At 44.7% G+C, this 6000-nt stretch overlaps 1 long non-coding RNA gene across 1 annotated transcript in view; it reads left to right on the top strand.

Annotated features, from left to right (window-relative positions):
- Positions 1–2220: 2220 nt before the first annotated feature.
- The window catches only part of LOC126000655 (uncharacterized), a 71880-nt gene continuing 68100 nt past the window's right edge, over positions 2221–6000 (top strand). The window contains exons 1-3 of the long non-coding RNA XR_007492831.1: positions 2221–2305; positions 2642–2725; positions 3500–3751. This is a non-coding gene — a long non-coding RNA (uncharacterized LOC126000655). The remainder of the gene's footprint in view (positions 2306–2641; positions 2726–3499; positions 3752–6000) is intronic.

Here is a 6000-nt window from a genome sequence, read left to right as displayed (position 1 = left end):
CCGGCAGCACTCAGGAGTTACTCCTGCTCTCTGCTAAGTAATCACTTCTGGCAGGTACAGGGGACCATATGGGATTTGAACCACTGTGGGTCCTGGTTCAGCCACTTGAAAGGGAAATTTCTTACCACAGTCTATCTCCCTGGCCCCATTTTTTTTCCTTTTTTGTCATACCCGGCATTATTCTGGGATTACTCCTGTTTCTGCACTCAGAAATCGCTCCAGCTTTGTTTGACCACGTGGGACACTGGGGGATCGAACCACAGTTCCTTCTAGGATAGGCACTTGCAAGGCAAATACCCTCTCGTTTGTGCCACCGATCCGCCCCCCAGCTCTCCTTTCTTTTTTGACTTCTTTAATCAGCTCTGGTTTGTAGTTTGTCTTCAAGTTTGTCAGTGTGATTTTCTACCTTTTAATGCTAGCCATAGTGGTTTGCTGACATGTTTTTCAGTCCTTCAAGTTTATTTTTATGCAGTCTCATTTTCCAAAACAGTTCTTGATGTTGGTTGAATTGTCCAGAGTTAGGTTATTTTTTATTTTTTTCCCAGCTTTAGATTTCTTAGTTTGCTGGCTAGTAACTTCTTTATTTCATTGCTGAAACATTAAGAGTTTATTTTCGATCCTCATCTGTAAGGCATATTGGTGGACTTGGAAATTTTCCAGGATTTCTCTCCATATTCCTAGGTTCAGGAGTCTTTCTTCGTTTTCTCAGTTTTCTTTTAATGGATTAGTATGCTGGAGTTTCAGGATATTCAAGAAATTGATCTATTGAACTAATTGTATAAAATGTGTCTATGAGATGCCAGGATTTAGAACCACTGACGTTCTGTATGAATGGCAAACTCCTTACCTCCATGCTATCTATCCGGCCCCCTCCATTAGACTCTTGATTTCATTTCAATCTGATCTCATCTGTGCAATAGCAAATATGGATATTGAGAGCGCATTCTCATCTGTCCTATGGCTTGTCAGCTTTCAATAGAACCTTAGACTCATGCTTCAGTTCGTTTCCCATTATCTAACCCCAGAAAATACTCTTCTGGGCAGGGCATTGCAAGGTGAAACCTTTGCTGATCTCCTGGCTGGAGGATGGAATCCTGGAGAGGCTGCCAAGGGGCATGTTTGCAGGTGAGTGTGGGATGATGTTCTTGGGAGGAAGTAATGGATTGGGAGTGGAACATTGTGGGCCTGTGTGAAATGGGGTCCCTGGAGTGGGGCTTCTTGCTCCAAGATCATTGGTGCAGAAACTGTCTTGCTCCCATTCACTGCCCGTAATGCTGAGCCCAAAAACTAATAAAATATTTTGAATATGGAGTTCGTTAACTTTAAAAGTTAGGATAATTATAAATGGTAAGATAAAACATACTGTTAGGTACCAGCATACAGGGAGTGATCCCATATCCCAGAGCAAGAAATAAGTTGTGGGCAACTCTGCATATACCTTCTAATTCCAAAAACAGAAATTAGAATATTTAAGAATATGAAGTCTTATCTTGCCTTGTCCACAAAATAAGGAAAGCCATGAGAACAGAATTTAGTAGGAGATAGAGCTATGGTCCAGAAAGCCTTCTCAATTCTACTCTGACCAAATTCTTCTTTCAGCAGAACCAAAGCCAGAAATCTACCCATGTCCCTTCTGGTCACGGACTTTCTCCAATCAGAACATCCTCACTCATCACATGAACCCAATTCATCCCTCTTGGATAGTCCCAGGAGCATTGCCCAGAGAGAAAGCTTCATCAGAGAACTCCTTTCCTCGGAATCAGAACCAATGGCAAAAACATTCTAATACTTACAATGACAAAACTAGAAATGACATACTTGAAAGTAAAAAGCACAAAGAAAGTTCCAAACCTATAGATAAAATTTCAACAGCCTCATCTAGATTATGTTACAGTCAAATAGGGAGCTCTAATAAACATGAGATTTCAAGTGAGGAAAACAATAACTCCTGGCATACATTAAATCCAGAGCACAAAGGTAAAGTAGGTCAAGGATTAGGAATAAAAAGATTTTTAAGAGATAAGAATGTGAGGCCTAGAAAAGATTTCACTCTTGTATCAAATGTGATACACCAGAAGGCACACACAAAAGTTAAGCCTCATGATTTGAGGGAGTGTGGGCAAGGCTTTAGTCACAAGTCGAAACTTTTCACACAGCAGAAGACACACAGTGGAGAGAAGCCCCATGTTTGTAGTGAATGTGGGCGAGGCTTCAGTCATAGGTCAGTTCTCATCATACACCAAAGAATACACACAGGAGAGAAGCCCCATGTTTGTGGGGAGTGTGGGCGAGGCTTCAGTCGTAGGTCAAGTCTCATCATACACCGGAGGACACACACAGGAGAGAAGCCCCATGTTTGTGGGGAGTGTGGGCGAGGCTTCAGTCGTAGGTCACATCTCATCATACACCAAAGACTACACACAGGAGAGAAGCCCCATGTTTGTGGGGAGTGTGGGCGAGGCTTTAGTCAGAGGTCAAATCTCATCACACACCAGAGTACACATACAGGAGAGATGCCTCATGTTTGTAGGGAATGTGGGCGAGGCTTCAGTCATAGGTCAGTTCTCATCATACACCAAAGAATACACACAGGAGAGAAGCCCCATGTTTGTGCTGAGTGTGGGCGAGGCTTCAGTCGTAGGTCACATCTCATCATACACCAAAGGATACACACAGGAGAGAAGCCCCATGTTTGTAGGGAATGTGGGCGAGGCTTTAGTCATAGGTCAAGTCTCATCATACACCGGAGGACACACACAGGAGAGAAGCCCCATGCTTGTGGGGAGTGTGAAAAAGGCTTCAGTGGTAGGTCAAGTCTCATCAAACACCAGAGGACACATTTAGAGCAGAAGCCCTATGTTTGTATGGAATGTGGGCGAGGCTTCAGCCTCAGGTCAAGTCTCAACAGACACCAAAAGATACACACAGGAGAGAAGACACATACAGCGAAGAAGCCCCATGTTTGTGGGGAATGTGGGCGAGGCTTCAGTCAGAGATCAAGTCTCATCAGACACCAAATGGTACACACAGGAGAAAAGCCCCATGCTTGTGGGGAGTGTGGGCGAACCTTCAGGGATAGCTCAAATCTTATCCAACACTGTAGGACACATACAGGGGAGAAGCCCCATGCTTGTAGGGAATGTGGGCGAGGCTTCAGTTGTAGGTCAAATCTCATCACACACCAAAGAATACACACAGGAGAGAAGCCCCATGTTTGTGGGGAGTGTGGGCGAGGATTCAGTCATAGGTCAAAGCTCGTCACACACCGGAGGACACACACAGGAGAGAAGCCCCATGTTTGTGGGGAGTGTGGGCGAGGTTTTAGTCAGAGGTCAAATCTCATCGAACACCTGAGGACACACACAGGAGAGAAGCCCCATGTTTGTGGGGAGTGTCGGCGAGGCTTCAGTCAGAGGTCAAAGCTCATCGAACACCTGAGGACACACACAGGAGAGAAGCCCCATGTTTGTGGGGAGTGTGGGCGAGGCTTCATTCATAGGTCAAGTCTCATCAAACACCAAAGGATACACACAGGAGAGAAGCCCTATGCTTGTGGGGCATGTGGTCGAGGCTTCAGAGATAGGTCAAGTCTCATCAAACACCAGAGGACACATTCAGGGGAGAAGCCCCATGTTTGTAGGGAATGTGGGCGAGGTTTTAGTCAGAGGTCAACTCTTATCACACACCAGAGGACACATACAGGAGAGAAGCCCCATGTTTGTAGGGAATGTGGGCAAGGCTTCAGTCAGAGGTCAACTCTCATCACACACCAAATGATACACACAGGAGAGAAGCCCCATGTTTGTGAGGAGTGTGGGAGAGGCTTCAGTCAGAGGTCAAAGCTCATCGAACACCTGAGGACACACACAGGAGAGAAGCCCCATGTTTGTAGGGAATGTGGGCGAGGCTTCAGTTGTAGGTCAAGTCTCTTCATACACCAAAGGATACACACAGGAGAGAAGCCCCATGTTTGTGGGGAGTGTGGGCGAGGCTTCCGTCATAGGTCAACTCTCATCACACACCAGAGGACACATACAGGAGAAAAGCCCCATGTTTGTAGGGAATGTGGGCGAGGCTTCAGCAATAGCACAACTCTTATCAAACACCATAGGATCCACAGGGGAGAAACCCCATGTTTGTAGGAAATGTGGGCGAGGCTTCAGTCATAAGTCAAGTCTCATCACACACCAAAGGATACAGGAGAGAAGCCCCATGTTTGTGGGGAATGTGGGCGAGGCTTCAGAGATAGGTCAAGTCTCATCAAACACCAGAGGACACATTCAGGGGAAAAGCCCATGTTTGTAGGGAATGTGGGCGAGGCTTCAGTCAGAGGTCATATTTCAACACATTAAAGAATCTGTCCCTGATTAAGTATTTCTGATCAGCATGTTGCATTCTTAATAAATTGATTCCTAGGCTTAGGCAGAATTCTTATATTTAAGAGGATTTATTTACATGAAATATATCTCCTGGTAAATAAAGCCTTTTGTATATTTGTGTTTTGCTTTGCAATAACTCAGGCATTCTCCATGACTTGCCTTTAACTTAGAAGCTATATTATATGTGAGAGTTCCTCATCTTGTGTTACGCCCTTAAGTTTGTGTGCGTTATTGCCTGCATCACGTTTGTTTGGCCCTGTGGTCCAATGCCCTACATTTGGGGCATGAAGTTTCCACTTGAGTTGATACCATATTTCTTTTTTTTTTTTTTTTTTTTTTTTGGTTTTTGGGCCACACCCGGCTATGCTCAGGGGCTACTCCTGGCTGTCTGCTCAGAAATAGCTCCTGGCAGGCACGGGGGACCATATGGGACACCGGGATTCGAACCAACCACCTTTGGTCCTGGATCGGCTGTTTGCAAGGCAAACGCCGCTGTGCTATCTCTCCGGGCCCGATACCATATTTCTTATAGTTAATCACTCAGCATATACATCTTTTTGAAGCACAAATCTCAAACTTTATTTGTACATAGGATTCTTGGAAATCACCATTTAAGCTAACGAGGGAACAGGGCTGTTAACGAGTGGGGTGTGTGGCAGGGAAGAGAGATTGAAAAAGCATGCATGTTAAAACCAGAGCCATGGGACATTTTCCTTTCACATCGCTGATCTAGGATGGACCTTGGTTAGATCCCTAGCATTCCATATAGGATCCAAAGGAGGTTTTTTTCAAAGCTGCCTGTATTCAAAGAGGGCATTTCAAAATAGCATATGTAAGGAAGAAAGCTTGTACTCAGGCATTCGGACCCTTAAAGCCTTGGTTGTCTATCCATGAGACATTTAGGATAAAAGGGCATGTAGCATAAAAACGGAGACATGACTTCAGCTGACATTTCTTTTCGGTTTTTTTTTTGAGGGGGTCACATCTGGCAGCTCAGGGCTTACTCCTTCCTCTATGCTCAGAAATAGATCCTGGCAGGCTCGGGGGACCATATGGGGATGCCGGGATTCGAACCACCATCTTCTGCGTGCAAGACAAACGCTTTACATCCATGCTAACTCTCTGGCCCCTCATCTGACATTTTAAAGAACACTCAGATTTATAAACACAGCTTATTAGGGACATTTGCATAGATTCAAGTATTTTTGATTTAGTCTTACAGAACAATTACTCTGAAATCTAACTTTGCTGTTAGCCTACGTGCGTTCATATCAAGGGTTAACAAATACTGAATGTAGGCCGGAGAGACAGCATGGAGGTATGGCATTTGCCTTGCATGCTAAAGGAGGGTGGTTTATATCCCAGCATCTCATAATGTCCCCCGAACCTGTCAGGAGCAATTTCTGAGAGTAGAGCCAGGAGTAACCCCTGAGCACTGCCGGGTGTGACCCAAAAACCAAATAAATAAATAAAATTAAAAAGGAAAGAAAGAAGTCAAGTTCTCAGTGAGTGCTGATGACATGGTTCTATGTTTAAAAATATAAAGAAAATTATGACTTGTCAAAAAATCCAGGGTAGGGGCCGGAGAGATAGCACAGTGGTAAGGTGTTTGCCTTAGATG

This window comes from Suncus etruscus, assembly GCF_024139225.1.
Source record: "Suncus etruscus isolate mSunEtr1 chromosome X unlocalized genomic scaffold, mSunEtr1.pri.cur SUPER_X_unloc_7, whole genome shotgun sequence".
Lineage (NCBI taxonomy): Eukaryota > Metazoa > Chordata > Mammalia > Eulipotyphla > Soricidae > Suncus > Suncus etruscus.
This window is presented reverse-complemented; position numbering and strand designations above follow the sequence as displayed.